The 24,793-nt window shown below is 39.7% G+C and overlaps 1 protein-coding gene across 4 annotated transcripts in view; it reads left to right on the top strand.

The window, feature by feature from the left end:
* The window catches only part of MAP3K13 (mitogen-activated protein kinase kinase kinase 13), a 202,246-nt gene that overhangs the window by 56,008 nt on the left and 121,445 nt on the right, over positions 1-24,793 (top strand). Inside the window, exon 1 of one of the 4 annotated variants that reach the window (XM_054483562.2) lies at positions 23,411-23,656. The exons of the other annotated variants lie outside the window; for them this stretch is intronic. The gene's annotated coding sequence lies outside the window, so the exon portion shown is untranslated. Of the gene's footprint in view, positions 1-23,410; positions 23,657-24,793 lie in introns of those variants that run through there. 4 annotated transcript variants of the gene reach the window in all.

Below are 24,793 nucleotides of genomic sequence, written 5' to 3' on the forward strand. Positions count from 1 at the left end.
AACTCTGCCATTGTAGCACAAATGCAGCTATAGACAATAAATAAATGAAGGAGAGGGGCTGTGTTCTAATGAAGTGTTATTTATAAAAGTAAGCAGCCAGCTGGATTTGGCCCATGGGCTATAGTTTGCCTACCTCTGCTTTAGAGCAACTATTCACACACAGATACAGCTAAAATGGTGAAAAGAAAATAAAAGGAAACATTAAAACATACAGACAGCCCTCACTTAGTTATATGGGACTATAAAAATGTTCATGCAAGCTAAAACTATGCAAAGCAGTTTTAATAACCAACGGGAAAAATTATGATTGTTTTGTGACCTTTAATTATTTCTTTTTTTTTTTGGTCAAAATATATTTGGTAAGGGGTGGAGGGGAGGTGTTTTATTGACTGGAAAGATGCACCAGGGAACTTTCTAGAGGTTATAAAAATGTTTTAGGTCTTGTTTTGGGTGGTGGTTACATGAATGTATAGCATTGTCAGCATTTATTATACCGAGCACATGAGATTATGAGTTTCATGTATGTAAAGAATATATAATCAAAGATTTTTTAATAGTACAAAATAAAGGTGTGGAATAAAGTATGCAGTTCACATTAGGTGACATTCTTATTGCAAATAAAACCTGATGTAAATTATGGGGTACTTCCCTGTATCCAAGGAAAAGAGGCGACAGGGCACTGTAGGGAGAAGAAGCAGTGAGGCCATGCAGCCTAATAGGTTGGGAGAAGGGGAAGTTCCATTTGACTAGAGTGAATATTAAGGAAGTGGCAGGAAATGAGGACAGATAAGTTGCTAAAGACGCATCAGGAGTGGGTTTATGTACCAAGTCAAGGAATGTGTACTTTATCCTGAGGATGATGAGAAACTTCCCTAATATATTTCAGGGCTTAAGTGTCTCTTTTCTTCTTATAAGGACACCAGTCATTGGATTTAGAGCCCATCTGATATGGTTGGCTGTGTCCCCACCCAAAATTTCATCTTGAATTGTAATCCCCATAATCCTCACGTGTCAAGGGCAGGACCAGGTGGAGGTAATTAGATCACGGGGGCCGTTTGCTCTACGCGGTTCTTGTGATAGTGAGTAAGTCTCACGAGATCTGATGGTTTTATAAGTGTCTGGCATTTCCCCTGCTGGCACTCACTCTGTTCTGCCATGCTGTGAAGGAGGTGCTTGCTTCTCTTTTGCCTTCCACCATGACTGTAAGTTTCCTAAGGCCTTCCCAGCAATGCAGAACTGTGAGTCAGTTAAACATCTTTCCTTTATAAATTATCCATTCTTTGCTATTTCTTCATAGCAGTGTGAGAAAGGACTATTACACCATCCTATCCAGTCTGACTTCATATTAACTTAACTAATGTAATACTTTATTTCCAAATAAAGTTACATTCTGAGATTCTGGGTAGATGTGAATTTTGGGGGCATACTATTCAACACACCACAACACCAAATAGTGTCCCCCCAAAATTCATGTCCACCAGAACTTCAAAATGTGACCTTATTTGGAAACAGGCTCTTTATAGATGTAATTAGTTACATATGAGGTCATAGTAGTTAGGGTGGACTCTAAATCCAACAACTGATATCTTTATAAGAAGAGGACATACAGAGAAATATATAGGGAAGAGGACCGTGTAAAGACAGAGGTTGAGAGTGGAGTGAAGAAGCTATAAGCCAAGGAGCATCAAAGATTTCCAGGAGCCATCAGAAGCTATGAAGAGGCAAGGAACGGTTTTTTCCCAAAGCCTTCAGCAGGAGCATGGGCCTGCCAACACCTTGATTTTGGAGTTCTAGCCTCCAGAACTGTAAAAGAAAAAATTTCTGTTGTTTTAAGCCACCAGTTTGTGATAATTTGTTAAAGTATGCCCAGGAAACTAATGCAACGTTTAACCCACATTCTGCTTTCTGTGTTAAGCCTGTGGTATTGGTTTTAAGGCATGTCTAAATTTTTTTTTTATTCCTCTCTTTAAGAGGTATAGCCTAATTCCTCTCCCCTTGGGTATGGGCTGGACCTAATGACTAGCTTCTAATGAATAGAATAAAGAAGGAGCAAGAGGCTTCAGGTTTCCAGCCTTGGAGACCAGGTCAGACATTGGCAAACTATAGTCCACAGGCTGACTGCCTATTTTATAAATAAAGTTTTATTGGAACATGCCATGCCCATTTATTTGTGTATTCTATGTGGCTGTTTTTACGTGACAACAACTGAGATGAGCAGCTGTGATACAGACTATAAGGCATACAAGTCTAAAATATTTACTATCTAGCACTTTAAGAAAAAGTTTGCCAAGCCCTGAACTAGGTCATAAGAAGCACTGCAGCTTTTTGCTTGCTGTGAATAACTTGCTCTAGGGGAAGCCAGCTGCCTTGTCATGAGGAGACTCAGATGTCCCTGCAGAAAGGCCCACGTGACAAGTAACCAAGGCCTCCTGCAAACAGCCATGTGAGTGAACAATTTTGGAAGTAGTTCCTCCAGGCTTCAGGGGACTACATCCCTGGTCAACTGCTTGACTGCAACTTAATGAGAGACCCTGAGCCAGAACCACTTACCCATGCTGCTCCGAGATTCCTGCCCCTCAGAGACTGTATGAGATAATAAATGTTAGTTGCTTTAAGTTGTTAAGTTTTGGGGCAATCTGCATGCTGCAGTGCACAAGTAATATACTCATCTGTCCCTTCTGCAGTTTTCAATGCAACCTGCAAGCTGCTCTGTCTGTCTTATCTATGCCACAGGCTTTTGCTATTTTAGAAACATACTGGGAAACGAGACTTTTATATAAAGAAATTCCAAGATGACATAGACAAGACTTTTAGGAAACAAAGGACATTGGAAGGCAAGAATATTTTCATAATTCTCTATCTAATACAATACTAGATATGATTATTGCTACTGATATTAGGTCTATAAATCATGCTTGAGTCATCAGGCAAGATGTTTGTTATGTTACTATTATTTATACAAAAAGGAGTATTAGAGTATGCCATTATAATCTTTATTAGGTGCTTTTTGTAAATGTTTCCTATAAATGTAAAGCAAGTTGTCTCTAGATGGAATAGTGTGAAGTTCTGTAGGTGTATTAATTTTCTCTTACTGCGTAACAATATAATCACAAACTCAGTGGCTCAAAACAATACACATTTGTCACCTCAGTTACTGGGCATGGCCTAGCTTTGTCCTTCTCTGAGGGTCTCACATAGCTTCAGTCAGGGCTGCGTTCTCTGGATGCTCAACTGGGGAACTCATAGACATAAGTTATTAACACCATTCACTTCCTTGTGGTTTTAGGGTGTGGTTGTAGTACCGAGAACTACAGTTTTTTTATTTTGTTTTTTTCTCCCTGTTGGCTAAAGTCTGCCCTTAGGTCACAGAGGCCACCCACATTTCCTTGCCACGCGGGGTTCCCCAGCATGGCCACTAGCCTCCTTACAGCTAGCAAGGGAGGGAGAGACTCCAGACAAGTGCTCCAGTTTTATATAGCATATTCACATATTACGTGCATGTAATCATGTTCATCCCAGCACCTTTTCTGAATTATATTGATTGGAAGCAAGTATTACACTCAAAGAGGAGAATCACACAAGGGTGTGAACACGAGAAGGTAAGGATCATGAGGGGCACCTTAAGAGTTTGCCGTAATGGGCCTGGAGATTACGCAAATCCTACTTGCAGGGTGGAATTAATGCCTTATCAAAGATGGTTTCTGTACCTAAAAAGGCAACAGAGTGCCTTGTTTTTATTTTTTCCTCCTCTGTGCTGCAAACGGATGACTCTCAGCAGGGTATTTTTATTTATTTATTTATTTGAGACGGCATCTCGCTCTGTCGCCAGGCTGGAGTGCAGTGGTGTGATCTTGGCTCACTGCAACCTCCGCCTCCCGGGATCAAGTGATTCACCTGCCTCAGCCTCCTGAATAGCTGGGACTACAGGCACGTGCCACCATGCCCAGCTAGTTTTGGTATTTTTAGTAGAGATGGGGTTTCACCATGTTGGCCAGGATGGTCTCGATCTCTTGACCTCGTGATCTGCCCGCCTTGGCCTCCCAAAGTGCTGGGATTACAGGTGTGATCCACCGCGCCTGGTTGGATATTTTTTAATGACTAGAAATGGAATAATAAAAAGCAGGAGGGTAAAAGATATACATGATCTCAAAACATACCTTCAAACTGGAATGTACTGTAGCTGGAAACAGCTTGGCATGCAGCTAACTAGATTGACCTAAGCAAAGGCTTCTTGCCTATAAGGAGCCAAAGGTGCTATTTTTAGGAGCATAAAGGGAACCCATTTCCAGGAGATCAAAGATACAGTGGAAAAACTTTTATTATTTATTCCAGTAAATGTGATGGATCACAAATCTACCTTGCTATAAGATATGCATGCATTCATTCATTTAGAAAATTGCTATTGAATGTTTCCCATACACAAGGCCGTTTGCTAGGTGCTACCCAATTTTGCGTATGTTTGTGGAGTATGTCTGTGGGAAAGAGTGCAACCATCTACTGTCTATACCTGCTATGGGTCTGGGAAGAGGCATAGAGGCACATGTGCCTAGTATCTGCTAGTCCTGGTATATAGTGTTTTTTCAAGAAGTTTGGCAGTAAAGAAAAGGGGAGTGAATAGATAAGTCAGAAGGAAATTCTGAAAAGGAGAGACATGGACATGCTTACAGGAAAAGGAGAAACCCAGCCAATAAGAAGAGACTTGATGATCTGTGACAAAAGAATCTGTTACATAATAGGTGCTCAGTTAATTATCTTACCCCTCTCCTTACACAGTTTCTCCTCACTTCTTTTTTCTTAAACATATATTACCCTGCTCTACTATATGCTATACATGGCAGTAGATATCAAACTGAGTATGCACTTGACCCCTTTCCCTTTATGCCCCATCCAACTTGGAAATATCATTAGCCATTTAATAATCACTTCCGCCCCCCTTATCAGCCTTTGGTCCTTCCTCCTCTGACTATGCCCAACACAGAGTACCTCCTTAATCGTGTTTTCAGCTACCATGTTGATTGCTTTGCATCCTCAGTTAGGCCCTCATGGCTGATTGGTGGCCTTTCATTTTTATCTACTGTTTCCCACAGTGGCTGTCGAAACCTCTCTTGCTGCATAGAATCCCAAATCTGTCACCTTTTCCTTTCACCAGGTGATCTGCCTTCTATAATGTTGTTGGAAATTGGATCTTGCAACTTCATTTCTACTAATCTCATAATTTTTTTTTTTTTTGAGATGGAGTCTCGCTCTGTCACCCAGGCTGGAGTGCACTGCAACCTCTACCTCCCAGGTTCAAGTGATTCTCCTGTCTCAGCCTCCCGAGTAGCTGGGATTACAGGCATGAGCCACCATGCCCAGCTAATTTTTGTATTGTTAGTAAAGACAGGATTTCACTATGTTGGCCAGGCTGGTCTTGAACTCCTGACCTCAGGTGATCGCCCGCCTTGGCCTCCCAAAATACTGGAATTATAGGCGTGAGCCACTGCACCTGGCCCCGTTTCTATTAATCTCATCATCTTTTATTGCCATCTGCACTTTTCTGTTTTCTCTCAAAAAAGTATACACACACACACACACACACACACACACACACACACACACACACAAACACATACGCCTTCTTCTGGTTAAGGCTTTTCATTCCAAATCCTCCCACCTCCTCAAAGTTTATCCCAGCCATGACCATCCCTCACTTTAGTGAAAAGACACGCTATCTATTACAGTGTAGTGCAGGGGTCCCCAAACCCCTGGCCACTGACTGATGCTGGTCTGTGGCCTATTAGCAACCGGACCGCACAGCAGATGAGCAGTAGGCCAGTGAGCTAAGCTTCATCTGGTATTTACAGCTGCTCCCCATCGCTTGCATTATTGCCTGAGCTCCCCCTCCTGTCAGATCAGCGGTGGCATTAGATTTTCATAGGAGCAGGAAACCTATTGTGAAGTGCACATGTGAGAGATCTTGGTTGCGTGCCCTTTATGAGAATCTAATACCTGATGATCTGTCATTGTCTCCCATCACCTCCAGATGACACCGTCTAGTTGCAGGAAAACAAGCTCAGGGCTCCCACTGCTTCTACATTACGGTGAATTGTGTAATTATTTCATTATATATTACAATGTAATAATAGAAATAAAGTGCACAATAAATGTAATGCACTTGAATCATCCCGAAACCACCCCCTCCCATCCCGCCCCCTGAATCCATGGAAAAATTCTCTTCATGAAACTGGTCCCTGGTGCCAAAATGGTTGGGAACTGCTGGCATAGTATATTACAGAATCATTTTCAGGATATCTTGCTTAAATTAGAAGGGAAAAAATTGTAACAAGTTTTGTTTTTGTTTTACCTCACATACCTATTATTTATTTGTGGTGAAACATTTAAAATCTATTCTAGCAATTTTCATGTGTGGAATACGTTGTTATTAACTATAGTCACTGTGTTGTACAAGAGATCTCCTGAACTTATTCCTTCTAACCGAAATTTTGTATCCTTTGACCAACATCTCCCCAAAGCCCCAATAACACATTTTTTAAAGTTAAAATAATTTGGTTAAAATAGCAGTGAACATTTCTTATCAATTTTTGTAACTTTCCCCAAAAGCAATACATTTGCACTTCACAGATAATCTAGAAATTTATATTAAAAGAGAAGAAAATAAAATCACCAGTCTCTCTATATCCAGAGATAGGCATGATATATGTATGATCTATATCCTTCAACCTCCTAGTCATCTATAAATGTTAGATCACCTGGTATCCATTATTATGTTGCCTGCCTTTTTTCACACTTTGTCATGAATATTTTTACCTGTTCCTATACATTTTAGTATACAACCTGTAAAGGTTTTAAGTGTTCTATTGAATAGTTTTATCATAATTTATTTAATACCTTCCATTGTTAGGAGTATTATATTATTCCCAGTTATTTTTGTTTTAAATAATTACATGATGAAATCCTTGTAGCTAGATCGTTTTGCAAAGTGCTGATTATTTATTTAGAATTAATTTCTCAAACTTGAATTTTGGGTCAAAAGATATTTACATTTTAAGCCTACTGATACCTATTGCCAAATTGTACTTCAAAAAAGATGCAGCAATTATTTAGCCATCAGCAGTATATAAGAGTATCTATTTTGCTATACCCTTTCCAAAGGGTGCAACATTTTTGTCTGTGAATTGCTTGTTCATGACCTTTTCCTCCTCCTCCCTCTGCCTTATTAGTATGTTTATCTATCTACCTTGATAATTTTTGAACTCATATTTGTTCAAATTAGTAAAAGTGAATTTCTAATACTTTTGAACTGAGGTGTCATAATATGAAGGAAGATTTTTTTTTTTTTTTTTTTTTTTTTTAGTCAGAGTCTCACTCTGTCACCAGGCTGGAGTGCAGTGGTGCAATCTCGGCTCACTGCAACCTCACCTCCCGGGTTCAAGCGATTCTCCTGCCTCAGCCTCCTGAGTAGCTGGGATTACAGCTGTGCACTACCATAGCCAGCTAATTTTTTTGTATTTTTAGTAGAGACGGGGTTTCACCATGTTGGCCAGGATGGTCTCGATCTCTTGACTTCATGATCCACCCGCCTCAGCCTCCCAAAGTGCTGGGATTACAGGCATGAACCACTGCGCCTGGCCGAGATTTGTTTTTATTTATTGGACAGACTACAGATTATGTATACAGATACAGATATATCAAGGTGTGGCTTTACAAAGCCATTTAATACTGTTCTGTGTAGCTTACTCTATTTCTTTATACATCTCTATTTACTCTATTTCTTCTACATTGCCTTATTGATCATCATTCAGAGGCCTGGAATAATTAATAGTTTAGTTAAAAGTAAAGCATGACATTGATCTCAATCTACTTGTCTGACTTATAAATTATTCTTTAATACTAGCCCATTTTCTCTTTCACATTTTTAAAACATATTTTTTAAGTTTGCAGTAGATGGCAACAGCAGAAAGCATTCTTTCATTCGATTGAAAATGTCACCAGGCATTTTGAGGGAACAATACAAAAGAACTTGCCCTAAATGTGAAGAACTTGTGATGGAGGCGATTTCAGAAATATCAATGTAGCCGGGTGCGGTGGCTCGTGCCTGTAATCCCCGCACTTTGGGAGGTTGAGGCGGGTGGATCACCTGAGGACAGGAGTTCGAGACCAGCCTGGCCAACATGGTGAAACCCTGTCTCTACTAAAAATACAAAATTAGCCGGGTGTGTGCGGTGGTGCATACCTGTAATCCCAGCTACTTAGGAGGCTGAGGCAGGAGAATTGCTTGAACCTGGGAGGCGGAGGTTGCAGTGAGCCGAGATTGTGTCATTGCATTCCATCCTGGGCAACAAAAGCAAAACTCCGTCTCAAAAAATAAATAAATAAATAAATAAATAAAAGAAAAGAAAAAGAAAGATAAATGTAGCATGAAATTGGTGACTATTTTATACTCCAACTAAGCAGTGAGCTCCAACAAATAATCTCCTGGGGAAAATGCATTTAATTTTTCAAATGTTGCACTGTTTACTAATTCCAGTATATTTTACTGGTTTTCTGGAATTCTACTTTTTCCTCCTACCTCTCTTTATATTTACTTATAGTGAAAGCCACTTCAAGACACCAGCCTCTTTTCTAGATGAATGGCCTTTTGAAGATGACCATTTATTATGGATCCTTGAGTAATTTAATAAACTAAAAATACATGCTAAGAAAATGTGGCCTTTTAGGCCACTGCTTCCATTTTGAATGATCTTCAATGGAGCTTCATTTTGCTCATTTTGAAATTTAGGCCCAATACATCTCTTGAGTATTTATAATAGTTTTCTCTAGATCATAACATTCCCCCTAAAGTTAGATAAGCATTTTCTGTAATTCACTCATAACAGGAGCAAGCAACACTACCATAGGTGACCTATGGACATGCTGCTTTTCTTTCCAAACTATACTGACAGGTGGATATTCTGTCCCACAGACCACGAGGGGTGGCTATAAGATAGGCCTGGCCAGGCATGGTGGCTCACGCTTGTAATCCCAGCACTTTGGGAGGCCGAGGCGGGTACATCACAAGATTAAGAAATCGAGACCATCCTGGCCAACATGGTGAAAACCTGTCTTTACTAAAAATACAAAAATTAGCTGGGCGTGGTGGTGTGCACCTGTAGTCCCAGCTACTCAGGAGGCTGAGGCAGGACAATCGCTTGAACCCAGGAGGCAGAGGTTGCAGTGAGCCGAGATCATGCCACTGCACTCCAGCCTGGCGACAGAGCAAGATTCTGTCTCAAAACAAACAAACAAACAAATAAATAAAAGATAGGCCTAGTGGTTATGGGTTTTGAAAAGAAAAGAGGAGCACTTGGTACTCTGGCCGGTTGAAAGCTAATGGTGATTTCAAAGGCAGAGAAATCAGATTGTTCTGAACTAGGAACAAGCAGCGGCTGTAAGCATATGGTACTGTAATCAAAGGCTTCCATTTCTACCTATTCTTTTTTTTTTTTTTTAATTTTAGATTCAAGGGGCACATGTGCAGGTTTGTTACATTGGTATATTGTGTCATGGTGGGGTTTGGGCTTCTATTGAACCCATCACGCTAATATTGAACTTAATACCCAGGAGATGGTTTTTCAGTCCTTGCTCTCCTCCCTCCCTTCCTCAGTGTCTCTTATTTCCATCTTTACGTCCTTGTGTCCCCATTGTTTAGCTCTCGCTTATAAGTGAAAACATGCAGTATTTGGTTCTCTGTTTCTGCATTCATCCACTCAGGATAATGGCCTCCAGCTGCATCCATGTTGCAGCAAAGGACATGACTTCATTATTTTTATGGCTCTGCAGAATTCCATGGTGTATATGATCTACCCAGTCTTAAGACTGTCTCAAAATAAGAAAGAACAGATTGGGATTCAGCTAACGAAGATGGTCTGGAGTGGTTTTCAAAAACTGTATTTTGGAGTGAAGAATTTTTTCACCCTTAATTACATCCCAGCCCAAATTCTGTATGTGAGATGTATTAAGAAAGGAAACTTTCCAGTTCTAGACTGTAAGCTTCTTCAGGGCGGGGACTGTGTATTTATTATCAGATCTCAGCTCAGTGCCAGCACATACCATGTGCTCTGAAGTGTCTCCTGAATGAATGAATGAAGTTAACTGCTTTATAGTGACTCTTTCCTTTCATGTCTCCCTAAGACTCCCCTTCTTTTCATATGCTCTTAGCATGCTGTGTGCATACACTGCAGTAGGCAGGAACTCTTTCTCCTCAGCAAGGACGCAGCTTAGAAGAGAGGTTTCTGGTAAAGAATGTCTATTGTTGGTTAGCACAAGGGAGACCCTGGGGCCAAAGCCTTCTGAGGTGGTTTTTAAAAGATTAAAGCATCAAAATTTTCCAGGCCACAGAAAAATAGAAATTTTTATAAGAATTTAAAATATATTTCCAGACCCTAGCATGTTTTATTAGGTTCAGTAGAGCACTTATAAATTGATCCAAGGATTCTTGAATCATATTTTCTATATTCCCAAAGCACTTCTGTTATCAGAACTGCTTCTATGACACTTTCTTTTTTTTTGAGATGGAGCTTTGCTCTTGTTGCCCAGGCTGAAGTGCAATGGCGTGATCTTGGCTCACTGCAACCTCCGCCTCCCGGGTTCAAGCAGTTCTCCTGCCTCAGCCTCCTGAGTAGCTGGGATTACAGGCATGCATTACCACGCCTGGCTAATTTTTCGTATTTTTAGTAGAGACTGGGTTTCACCATGTTGGTCAGGCTGGGCTCAAACTCGCGACCTCAGATGATCCACCTGCCTCGGCATCCCAAAGTGCCAGGATTACAGGTGTAAGCCACTGCGCCCGGCTTCCTATGACACTTTTATGACCATTGTCACTTATATCTTGTTGGATCTCTGACTATAATTGCTTGGGTCCATGTTTCTTGTTTGTTCATCCTTGTTTTAATCATACTATGTGGTATGCTAGTATTTTCTCTTATGTTACATTTCAGATACTTTTGAGACAAAATATGTGATTTTTCAGTAAGATACCATCTCACACCAATCAGAATGGCTATTACAAAAAGTCAAAAAATGACAGATGCTGGCAAGGTCACAGAGAAAATGGAACACATATACACTGTTGGCAGGAATGTAAATTAGCTCAACCATTGTGGAAAGCAGTTTGGCAATTTCTCAAAGAACTTAAAACAGAACTACCATTCGACATAGCAGTCCCATTATTCGGTATACACTCAAAGGAAAATAAATCGTTCTTTCCTAAAGACACATACATGCGTATAATCATCATAGCACTCTTCACTATAGCACAAACATGGAATCAACCTATCAACAGTAGACTGGATAAAGAAAATGTGGTACATGTACACCATGGAATACTACACAGCCATAAAAAAGCATTAGATAATGTTCTGTGCAGCAACATGGATGGAGCTGGAGGCCATTATCCTACGTGAACTAATACAGGAACAGAGCACTAAACACCACGTGTTCTAACTTATAAGTGGGAGCTAAACATTGAGTATACATGGACAATAGACACCAGGGCCTATTTGAGGGATGGGAGGAGGATGCAGACTGAAAAACTACCCATTGGGCACTATGCTTATTACCTGGGTGATGAAATAATCTGTACACTGAACCCCCATGACACACAATTTATCTATATAACAAACCTGCACATATATGCCTGAAACTAGAATAAAAGTTTTTTAAAATGTGACTTTAAAAATTCTTGTTGGCTTTCCTTTAGAATTGAGGACAGTTTTCTATGTCCCAGGATTACCGAGTGAATGTTAACTGACTCTGCAAAGAAAGAGGCAGTGTTAGTGGTCACTGTTATCCACAGATGGGATGATGTCATGCAAAGAAGATCCCAGGAGACTAGTAATCAATTCTTGGCTCTGCCATGAATTCCAAGACTATGGACAAATCTCTTAACTTGCATTTATTCATATGTTAAAAAAAGGAAGACAGAGTAGATTGAGTTTTAAGATTTCTCCCAGTATCTTGGTTCTCTGAGTAACTAATTCTCAGAATGTCTAGAGCAATCATTTACTTATCTCATTTAATAAATAGCCACATAACACCAAGTAGCAGGATATATTAGTGGGGTAGAGTAAGTAGCAGTAACAGAGTCTCAAAAAATTTGGTGCCTCATAAAAGGAAGAACACTCATCATTAGCAACCCTAAAGCAGGCAGGTAATTCAGGACAGATAGACAGCTTTGATTCATTAGAATATTCAAAGCCCAGGGTTACTTCTATTTGTTCTGCCATTGCCTAGGGTGTTGTCATCATCTGCATGGTACAAGTTGACTCAGTGTGGCAATGGGGAAAAAGAGTCCAGGACAGAAGCTTCATCTCTAACAAGACCCGGAAGTTGCAAACACCACTCACTCACATCTCATTGACTAGAACTTAGTCATGTGGTCACGTGTACAGCCAGGAAAGTACAGAAATATTTAGCAGAGTGGCCATGTACCCACCTAAAACTTTAAAAGTAGGAGTGGGGGCCGGGCGCGGTGGCCCACTCCTGTAATCCCAGCACTTTGGGAGGCCAAAGTGGGCAGATCACCTGAGGTTGGGAGTTTGAGACCAGCCTGACCAACATGGAGAAACCCCGTCTCTACTAAAAATACAAAATTAGCTGGGTGTGGTCGTGCATGCCTGTAATCCCAGCTACTGAGGAGGCTGAGTCAGGAGAATCACTTGAACCCAGGAGGCAGAGGTTGTGGAGTGCCATTGCACTCCAGCCTGGGCAACGAGCAAAACTCTGTCTAAAAAAAAAAAAAGAGAAAAAGTAGGAGTGGGGATCAAGGATTCTCTTACCAAAAGGAAAGAGGAAAGATTAGATATTGGAGGACAATCTCTACCACTATACCTTCTGTTATAATTTTAAGCCACTAAAACAATTTTTATTTTCCTATTTATTGTGTTTCTTATCTAATGAAATAGGCTGAGATCAGGCTCTGTGATTTATCCCTCTGTGTAAATACACCAGCATATGTTAAGTTATCTTGAACATAGGTGGCATGCATTAAAAAAATGTATACTTGATTTATATATTGATGTTCAGAATATCTAAAAAAGCACTATGGCCAGCCCCCTTCCTCATTCCTATATTCTCCTGTGTCTTATTACCTGTTTAATGAATGCTACCTGTACTGCTTTAATTCTCAACCTAGTTGAACAGACTGAATTGGAACCTATGAAGTAAAATTTTAAAAATACAATATAAATTGATTGATTCAGGGCAGGTTGCTGCTAGTAGCAACTACTATCTTTTACTATTTGAGGTAAAGATATTACTATCCTATCTTGGGGTAGTACAATTACACGTAATGGAAAACCAAGAGCTTTCCAATGCGGCTTCATTATTTAATTGTAAGTGTATTTCTTGGACATAATGTATAATTACATTCATGAGTACACTTTAAAACAAGAGTTTTTCCCTGAAAGATTTTTGAGTCCTGTCCCCTCTGTCCCCTTCATCAGTGTTAACAGTAAAGAGATGACTATAGTGCTGGGCATTGTTAAAAGAAAAACTTCAGCCAAATTAAATTTAAAGGAGTTTAATTGAGCAATGAACAATTCGTGAACTCGGCAGCCCCCAGAATCACAGCAGATTCAGAGAGATTCCAGCGCAGCCACGGGATGGAAGAGGATTTATGGACAGCAAAAGGAAAGTGACAGTACAGAAAACGGAAGCGAGGGGCAGAAACAGCTGGCTTGGTTCCAGCTCAGCATTTGCCTTATTTGAACATGGTTCAAACAGTTGACTACATTTGATTGGCCAAAACCCAGTGACTGGCATAGGTGTGGGCTATGGTCAGTTTACACCTCCACTTGCTACAGTTTACAATATACAGAAAAATCTTTAGGCCAAACTTAAATACGTAAGGAGGCAGCTTTAGGCTAAACTTGACTTAACAGTATGACTCTACATAGTATGGACCTGTTTATGGATGGTCATATAAGGCTCATTTTAAAACTGACTTCACAGTTTACTGATTCAGTGTTAATATCTTATCATTTTTGACTTCTAGTTCTTCACTTGCTGTACTCACACACTGTAATCTTATATTAGAATGAAAAGTACTAATGTGTGCCTTACCAGTTTTACATTTGATATGGACCTTGGGGGAATTGTCCCTGCTCTCTCATATCCAGTTTCCCCAAATCCTTCCCCTTCAAGGTCTACCTCCTTGTTGAAACTGACCATAACCACACCCCACCCCCGCCCACCCCAAATGGTCATTCCATCAAAGAGAAGAAAGACTTAATTCAAGCTCTGGGTAAGAGGGTGGCAGTGCAGACTGGGACTAGTAGAGCAAACTGCAGCATTAGACCAGGCTGTGTTTGTGTAAGGACAAGCCTTTATTCCCTTCACAAGCGTGCCAACTTGCCAAAGATAAGTAAATCGTAAGTATCGGCTATCGTTTGGTCTAGGCAGAGCGACTCTTGGCCTTGACTCAGCCTCACTTCACATTCCCAGAGCTCTTGATGAGCCTCAACTTGGGGCATCTTTGTTCTTGTCATATTTGTCTCCAGGAGACTTAGATGTTTCCCTAAGGGACAGGACATACGTATCTGCTAACGGTCCGCTCCTACCTCTCTGTGTCAACAGAGGGCAGCAGAGAGTATCACCCGGTAGCCTAACCTGTAGGCTTCAAACCCGGGCAATGGCAATCCAAGTGCCTAGGGAAGCAAATGCATGGGGAGTGTACCCATTGCCCCCTTTTGAAGCCTATAGGTTAGGCTACCGGGTGATGCTCTCCGCTGCCCTCTGTTGACATAGAGAGGTAGGAGCAGACCCTTAGCAGATATGTCCTGTCCCTTAGGGAAATATCTAAGTCCCCTGGAGACAAATGTGACAAGAATAAAGATGCCTCAAGTAGAGGCTCATCAAGAGCCTCAAGAACAACACTGGGACTGTTATAAGCATGGGGGGGCAGGGTACTAAATGTGTTGCTGTATGTAGGATGGTCCCATGCAAGGAAGACTATTCTTGCCCCCAAATTTCAGTTACCTTTCTTCTAGTATTGTATCCCAAATTCAAGTAAAACATTCCTGTCTACCCCACTAATTTAACATCTACACCATTTTGTATTGTTACTCATCTCACCAAAGCTCCTTGATACTTAGAAATTGGCTTTTTAATCTTTGCATTGCTACTTCTTAAAAATTTGTCCTTAATTTTACTCATTGGATGATGAAAAACAGGTCTTTAAAGGGGGAGGGTTAACAGGTAATGGATAGAATTTAAAAGTATAGTCAGTTTCAATAGATAACACAGTTTAGATAAAAGCTATATTAGATGAGCCAATCTCCCCAGGGCCCTAATTTTCTCACATGTAAAGTGGAACCAACAACTACCCTATTTTAAAGAAATTTGTAAACTGTAAAGTGCAGTACAAGATCGTTTACAAAGAATGTCTAGGGCCAGATTTGCTCCCAATTATTATTTCTGGAATTTAGATATCTGAAACTCCAAAAGAGTGCAATATAATGAAGATACGTTAAGGCTGGGCGCGGTGGTTCATGCCTGTAATCCCAGCACTTTGGGAGGCCAAGGTGGGCAGATCACTTGAGGTCAGGAGTTCGAGACTGGCCAACATGGCGAAAACCCGTCTCTACTAAAAATACAAAAATTAGCCTGGCCTGGTGGTGCGTGCCTGTAATCCCAGCTACTCCAGAGGCTGAGGCAGGAGAATCACTTGAACCCAAGAGGCGGAGGTTGCAGTGAGCCAAGATCGTGCCACTGCACTCCAGCCTGGGTGTCAGAGCGAAACTCTATCTCAAAAAAAAAAAAAAAAAAAATTAACCGGGCATAGTGGCATACACCTGAAATCCCAGCTACTCAGAAGGCTGAGGCAGAAGAATCACTTGAACCTGGGAGGCAAAGGTTTCAGTGAGCTGAGATCACGCTGCTGCACTCCAGCCTGGGCGACAGAGTGAGTGAGACTCCGTCTCAAAAAAACCAACCAAACAAACAAAAAGCAAAGAGAACTCAGAATTGACTTTAAAATGAAGGTCAGAAAAAGGATAGGTCACAGGAAAAATACGCTTTTATAACCTTTGAATAGAGAAATAGAAAAAAAATTAAGAGATTCAAAGTTATAATCTGTCAACCACAGAATAAGAATAACCTATGAGAAAATGCATGAAATTCAGAAATATAACATATATGTTTAGTTATAGTTTTGATTATGAGGTTATTGAGTAACATAACTAACATTGTTTACCATGTTGAGGTGCTATGCTATACCTATAATTACTTCCATTTTGCAGTGAGTCATTTAAGTGAACATTTAAGTAACCTTGCCCAGGGCTTCAGAATTAATGTATCTTAAAGCCTGGATGAATTGAGATAAACGGTAAAAAGATTTCTGTGAATGTCACTGACTTCAAAATATCAAAGATACAACTTGCTGTTGAGAGGAAATATTGAGTCTTTAAAATGTTGAACTTTTGATGGTGACAAAGATAATAATAATAAAGTGTAAACACCATGTAAGAGTTAGAAGACAGAATTTGAAAGTTAATCTACCAACATATTGAAATTATTAATGTCAGAAAAGGAATTCTATAGTACAGGGAATCTGATTTTAATTTGGTTTTCTTGAATAGGATGAAAGAAAATCAATTAATGACGTTGTGTTAATAAAGACTCTTGCCTGCAATTGACAGAAACCTTTATCAAACTGTTGTTTGTTTGTGTGTTTTTTAAAGGGAGTAGGGAGGAAGGGATTGATTGGCTTATGTAATTGGGAGGTCCAGCAGAGTAACTGGCTTCAGACAAGACTGAAGTTAGATGTCCAGTGGCCTTTTTCAGGAATCTGTCTTCTTTCCTTTATCTCTGGTCTGCTTTCCTCTGCCCGATATATGGATGGAGATGACAGCCCTCTGCCTACTTGTCCTTACAGCTAGTATCCTGATGAAACAAATGTTCAGCCCCAACCCAGCCAATAGTTGTCAAACATCCTGGGGATGACTCAAATGATGCTTATTGGCTGGCTTGGAGGATGTGTTTATCCTTTCACTAATTATTACGACCAGGGAGTTGAGTCGGCCAGCCTTGTGCCACGTGCTCACTCTTGGAGCACTCGCTTCATATGGGGTCATCCCTATCTGAACCATATGAACTAAAAGTGGGGGAGAGATAGTTCCTTCAAATTGAGGATGATACAGAGGCAGGCTTTATGCATGTATGTATGTATTTATGTATTTATGTATCGAGACGGAGTCTCGCTCTGTCGCCCGACCTTAAAAGGCAGATATCCACTACTCTGATGTTTTGGTCTTTAATTATATTGCCTGCAATGTGTGGCTAAAGTGGAAATGCCAACTTGTGTCTAGCTAAAGAAGGGGAGAAATTAAAACAGGATCAAAGAATAGAAGTTAGACAGTTAAGAGGTTTTTTTTTTCTCTCTCTCTCTTTTTACATGAGCTGTAAGAAAGTATTATGAATTCTAGGCCGGGTGCAGTGGCTCACGCCTGTAATCCCAGCACTTTGGGAGGCCGAGGTGGGAGGATCACCTGAGGTCAGGAGTTTAAGACCAGCCTGGCCAAAATGGTGACACCCCATCTCTACTAAAAATACAAAAAAAATTAGCTGCATGTGGTGGTGGGTGCCTGTAATCTCAGCTACTCAGGAGGCTGAGGCAGGAGAATTGCTTGAACCCGGGAGGCGGAGGTTACGGTGAGCCAAGATCGCGCCATTGCACTCCAGCCTGGGCAACAAGAGTGAAACTCCATCTAAAAAAAATAAATAAATAAAAAGAAAAAGAAAAAGAAAGAAAGAAAGTAGTATGAATTCTATGTGGATGAGTAATCTATAAAGTCTTCTTTTGCTCTTTCAATATATAAAGTACCTCTGCAAACTCAGTATATTATTTTTAATCCTACAAAGGTTTGGTTTATGGTATTTTGCCAGAATTTGTATGTTATGGAATGGTGTATTTTGGGGATGGTAAATATTTTATTAATTGAGAAATCCATCTGCTTTTGATTTGCTTCAGTACATTTGCATTATCAATCAGAGAAGAATCTTATATCCCTCATTGGTAATCATCCTTTTGACAGGAATAACACATTAAAGCTTCATTAAGCTGTTAAGACTTATTCTGAATAGCACATAAAATCTCAAGCAATTGCTTTTCTCCAGCTGGCTAGATATTTTATTATCCTTTAATTAAAAATATTGAATAGTTAAGTCTAATTAACTTGCAATATTCTTTAAAGTTTGCCATAATGTGTACCTTTAATATAAAGATGACTGTAGAATTTAACATGAGGCTTTAATCTTCTTAAAAGTTTACAGATATGTATTTAGTGCAAATTTTTATTTATAGCATACCTTTTCAAAAAGAGTTTGAAGTGCTTATCATAAAAAAGAACATATATATAATAAGGTTAACCATAGAGTAATCCAACCCAAAACAAGGAAGAGAAAGCAAGTATGCATGTAAATATATACTTTTGTGCGTAGCTTATTTTAAAGCATATGAATTTTAAAGTGGGCTCTGAGCTTCCCAGCAGCAGGGGCGAAAAAATGAAAATTCAGTGGATTACATTGTTATCATCTAAAAGGTAGACAGACACCTAATAATTCTTCAAGAACAGAAAATTTTTCCTTCATATTAAGTTGTAAAACAAATTCCTCATGTGAATTCCTTACATGGGAGATATCATTCAAGATAACGGACAACACAGAAGCAATATGAATCTTCCTTATAATAATTTTTAATAAAAGCAAGACCACAACACTCAATGATAGTTATTCTGCTAAGGGGTATTAGGCTAATGATATTTAGATAGCATGTAGCTTTCTGATGATCTCCCTTGACACAAGGATAGATGTGAGTGAACTTATGTTTTTCCTTAGATGTTTCTTAAAAATCACTTTCTCAGATAGGCATTTAATGGGAGCTGGACAGAGAAAAAAATGGCAGTATAATAATAATCTGCTGAGGTGTTTGAATATTGAAATTCAGTTATTGACCAAGGCTCCATATACTTTGGAGTGGAAATAGGGTTAACATTCTGATATGAAAGTGGATAATTCTGACCAGTATTCCCAACTAGGAGACAGATTGTTTTCCAAATTAATTCACATCTTTTTATACAAACTACATCTTTATGTAGAAAAATGTAGCTGCTTTTTAAAAACAATGAATAGAGCTCTTGATCAGCTAGCATAACTACCTGAAGGTTCCCCTGATCTGTTTCAGAACCCCAAAGATATTCCCCAACCACCTGAAGGAAAATGACTTGAATGAACTTCCCTTTGGAAGTTGGGTCACTAGTAGATATTTTTAGAATTTCCTGAAAAGATTTTGTATTAGTCTGTTTTCATGCTGATGATAAAGACATACCTGAGACTGGGCAATTTTCAAAAGAAAGAGGTTTAATTGGACTTATAGTTCCACATGGCTGGGGAAACCTCACAATTATGGTGGAAGGCAAGGAAGAGCAAGTTACATCTTACATGGATGGCAGCAGGCAAAGAGAGAGTGAGGAAGATGCAAAAGTGGAAACCCCTGATAAAACCATCAGATCTTGTGAGACCTATTCACTACCATGAGAACAGTATGGAGGAACCGCCCCCATGATTCAATGACCTCCCACCAGGTCCCTCCCACAACACGTGGGGATTATGGGATTACAATTCAAGATGAGATTTGGGTGGGGACACAGAGCCGAACCATATCAGCTCTGTTCAAGATTTATTATAAGCAAAATAAAGATGTTGTATTAGTTCCTGTGGTTCTGATTCCTGGATCTGCACAGTTGTTGAAATTTCCCTTGCTGAGAGAGTAGCAGGGTCTCAATAACAAAATAAAACCAACTACCAGTATCATTTACTGAGTATCTTCTGTATGTAGGTACTGTGTGCAAATCTTTACATGTGTTATAATATTACTTTAACCTTCACACAATAATATAGGCTATTATAATCCCCATTCTAATAATGAGAAAACTGAAACTCAGGTTTACCTGAATATTCATAACTAATAAGTGGCAGAAACAGGATTTGAGCCCAGATCTCTTTACCAGCTTTTAACCACTACACACTGTTGTCTGTGAAGGAAATTTGAGTCTCCGTGTATTAGCATTTGAGATCACTAAACTCTTTCTTTTTCCTGGTATTTCTGACAAAAATTGCCCATGGGTCATGATACTTTGGACTTCGATTCTGGCTTAAATGAATTGTTTTCCTTTTTTAAAAACACATTTTTTTTTCCTCAAAAAAAAAAAAAAACTCCAAAACAAGAATAGCTTATATTTTTATAGCAGAATTATTGTACCTTAATTTCTATGTATAGATTTTTATCTAATAATGAGTTTTAAATATCTTCTTGCATAATGAGACTAGAGTCATTTTCCAGTTACTACTGAAGTTTGAGGAGATTCATTTGGTTCTTAAAAGAGCTTACTCACCTTGATAATGGCTTTGCAGTCCTCCACACTTAGTATGCCCATGTGCTGAAATTAAAAATTACTTATAATGATGGGACTTGGCTTGATAGCTCTAGAGTTGCATTGTTGCATACCATAGCCACCAGCTACATGTGACTATTTTTGGAGTTAAATAAATTTAAATCACTTTACGTTAAAAATTCACTTCCTCAAGAACACTAGCCATCTTTCAAATGCTCAGTAGCCATATGTGGCTACTGTGTTAGTGCAAATTATGGAACACTCCATAATCACAACAAGTTCTCTTGGGCTGTACTTCTCTAGAGTGTACATTTTTCATGCCTCTATCTCCCTTCCTACCTTCTGCTTCTAAAATGATAATGACTTCCTCCAAGGCTGACTTCTATGTCTTCCGTAATTTGGTGAGACAGCTTATCTTTCCAATGATTTCCCATGATAGTTGACATGGAGGAGTCTTTGTTGGCTGAGTTGATGTTCCTGTGGTACAGGAAGCATGCTAACCCAGGCCAAGTTTATCATCTTACTAAAGTGGCAAGTCCATAAAGCCAGCAAGTTTTTATTTTCCAGGTTATGTATTGAGCCAAGAATCTTAGGTGACTGTTATTAGAAGCATTTATAGACCCTGTTTTGTTGAATTGCTTCAGAGACTACTCCCATCCCTAGTGGACTTATTAGTAATTTTGTTGCTGTCAAACCTTACAGAAAAACTTCTACAACAGCTTTAGCTTTTTTTTTTTTTTTTTTTTTTGAGAGAGGGAGTCTCACTCTGTCACCAGGCTGGAGTGCAGTGGTGTGATCTCGGCTCACTGCAACCTCTGCCTCCCGGGTTCAAGCGATTCTCATGCCTCAGCTTCCCAAGTAGCTGGGATTACAGATGTGTGCCACCATGCCCAGCTAATTTTTGTATTTTTTAGTAGAGATGGGGTTTCACCACGTTGGCCAGGTTCGTCTCAAACTCTTGACCTCAGATTTTATATGTATATGTATATATATATATATTTATGTGTGTGTATATATACACACATATATACAGATTTTTTATGTGTGTGTGTGTGTGTGTGTATATATATATATATACACACACATATATATATATATACACACACACACAGCTTGATGTTTCTTGGCTATCTTATTGACATAGTCCACAAAAAGTTTGCCTCTTTCCATTAGTTAGTCTGTATTGTTTTGGAAGAAAAAAAATGTTTTTCATAAATCTGATTCTTTTAATGAATCTTGATTGGCTTTGGTTGTTGTTAAAATAAATAGAGATGTATATTCTTCATCTTTCCATTTGTTCGTTCTTTTTTTTTTTTTTTTTCTTTGAGACGGAGTCTTTCTCTGTCGCCCAGGCTGGAGTGCAGTGGCAGGATCTCGGCTCACTGCAAGCTCCGCCTCCCGGGTTCACGCCATTCTCCTGCCTCAGCCTCCCGAGTAGCTGGGACTACAGGCGCTCACCACTACGCCCGGCTAATTTTGTTTTTGTATTTTTAGTAGAGACGGGGTTTCACCATGTTAGCCAGGATGGTCTCGATCTCCTGACCTCGTGATCCGCCCACCTTGGCCTCCCAAAGTGCTGGGATTATAGGCATGAACCACCGTGCCCCGCCTGTTTGTTCTTAAATAATGTGGTACACTCAGGCCTACTGGGCGTGTACTAATACTGTATTTGCCTTGAGCACTCCCATGTTACATGTGTAAACTTCTTTGGTCTATCTTTTTGTAGTGATATTCCACAATAAGCTCCTTTAGAGAAGTTTGTTAACTATGTTGTTTGCCAACGATATTCTATTGCTTCAATATATACAGTACACTGAATATCTTTGCTGTGTGTAAAGTAATCCTGAAAAGTTTTCCTTTTCCAAATGAGCTAAGAAGTGTGCAATACTCACTAGTGGTCAGGTTTAGACCCTCCAGAACCACTTAGAAACAGGCCACCATTTTCCTTCTCTCACAGTTGTATAAATAATCTGATTGAGAAATAGAGCAGATCTCTGTTCAGAATGTTCTTGGTCACTGGACACCTCATAACTGAGGCTTTATATTAACCACGATCGTTCTAGTTTCAAGGATTTGAGGCCATTTCCCAAGTTCAGAAAAACCATGATCAGTATTTGTCAAGTATTAGTCATTGTGAAGTGTAGTGATGGGGAGTAGGGACAATAAATATATTCATCTCCAATTTTGTATAACTGAAAAGTGTAAAAATAAAGAAGAAAGAGATGCCTTTTGAGTGAGTTTAATACAGCTGTTTTTGCTGTTAATAATAAAACATCTTACTGAAACCAAAATTTGTTCAAAGTTTCATTAAGCGCCCTTTTGGAGCTGTGTCTTAATCGACTGCCAGAAGTTGAATAAACCAATGAGGAAACACTGTACCCTACTTAAAAGTAGCAGTAAATTTTTCTTCCATATCCACTTTTGATACATCATGAAGGTCAGCAAGATGTTACTGCTGTACAAAACGGCTACATTCGTGTAATATTATTTTCCATATGTCTGTTTTCTTAATTACTAGATTATTGTTCCCATGCATTCTTCCCGACAATTTTGCTTTTACAAGTCGTGGTGGGCAGGGCATACATGTTCACTAGTCTGCTAGTTTTAGAAATGGTTTTCCTGACTTTGATTTGTTTTGATCGCATCAGGCATATTGCTGAACAGTAAGAAAAGGGTTGAAGAAAAGAGTTCTAATTAATAAAAGATGGGATTTCTTCTATATGCATTTTTGTTATACTTGATTCCACAGAACTTCTATTTTGATTCCTTCATTCAATAGCAATAATAATGTTTTTATGACTATCACAGCTTGAAACACACACACACACACACACACACACACTCAAGCTGCCAGTCTGTCTTAAGGCAGTGGCAGATGCCTGATTGGCGGGCTCTGTTTATTCTGTGACCAGATTCCTTCTAAAAGAAGGAAGGCCATGTCTGCCTGAAGCCTATTGGCCGGGCCTACTCTGGACCCGCCCCTCTTTTTTTTTCATGGCACACACCACAGCGAAGTCTGTGCGGAATCCTAAACCAGCCCAATTTACATCCATTCATGAATCTGTGACGTCAGCAAGCCTTTGGGCTCCTTTGCGGTGGGCTGGAGGATTGTGTGGGTGGAATCCCCCTCCCCTTTATTTTTCCAATTCTGCAAGGCTTTTAAAATTCACCTTACATCTTTTCAAAGCAAGAAAATGGAACAGCATGTGTAGGAATTCTTCGTTGTTGTGAGTATTGCACTCTGTTTTTCCTGTTTCTTCAGCATTTATTTCACAAGGACAGACAGAGAATGCATTTGTGATTTGAGGTGAATAGAAAGCTGATATTATTGAGGGCGACACCGTGAGAGAGACAGAGAGACAGAGGCGGAGAGAAACCCGAAACCCCGTTACAGCTAGGAGCCTCTGAAACTGACAGCTGGTTTTCCTTTGCTTGTCTGCCTGCTAGACGTGGACATTTTTCATTTACGGTTCTGCACGTTACCTCGGATGCCTGCTTGGCTTTCCTTAAAGCGAGATTCATTTCTCTGAGAGATGATGTGGATGGTATTAGCAGAAAAGCCCAGAACACCAGAAAGGTGCTGAGAAAAGCGGGGCCCGCAAGGCAGAGCAGGTTCTATCCTGCGGGGCACTTGTCTTCCTTGCGGCCGTCCTTTCTGCCGTTCCTCACCCTTCACCTTGCCTTTGTTTCATATTGTGTAACAGTCAGTATCTTGCGATTGCAATTTGGGGAAGATGAATACTTGTTCAACCATTTTTCAAAAGCTCTTATGACGGGAGCCATAGTGGTGTATTTATATATATTCATAGCTCTTCTTTATGTCACTCTCTATACTTTATTTATAGTGTCAAAAACCTTAAAAGCTGCATTAGAAGGAAAGGGGGAATTATCCTTAAACTTGGGTTTTTCAATATCCTCTAATGAAAACTAAGAAGTGGTTACAATGTTCCACAATTATATTGCATAGAAATGCACATGAGTGTTTTCGTAAGATGAACTTATTAGCTGAAAATAGTTTATTCCACTGTGTTGGGGAAACATGGAAAAGTTCTGACATGTTCCATGTATAAAGTTGGTTTGGTAGTTTGCTACTGTAGTTTTAACAAAAAGTTAGTATTTGTGATTGAATTTGTTTTCCAAGGGTCTGTTTATTCTGGTGAAAGTTGTGAGAGTAAAGAAGAGGGATGTGACATTGTGACATGTTCTGCCCCTGGGGCAGCTCCTCAACCCGAATAATCTGACAGCATTTCCCAACTGCTTCACTTTGAGCAATTTATATGCCAATCTGCAGCATGTACCCAGTTGTTCTTTCTCGTGAGGAAGCAAAATGCCTGATATTTCTTATAATCCAGGCTGCCATGTTT

Source organism: Pongo pygmaeus, chromosome 2 (assembly GCF_028885625.2).
Source record: "Pongo pygmaeus isolate AG05252 chromosome 2, NHGRI_mPonPyg2-v2.0_pri, whole genome shotgun sequence".
In the NCBI taxonomy this organism is placed as follows: Eukaryota; Metazoa; Chordata; class Mammalia; order Primates; family Hominidae; genus Pongo; species Pongo pygmaeus.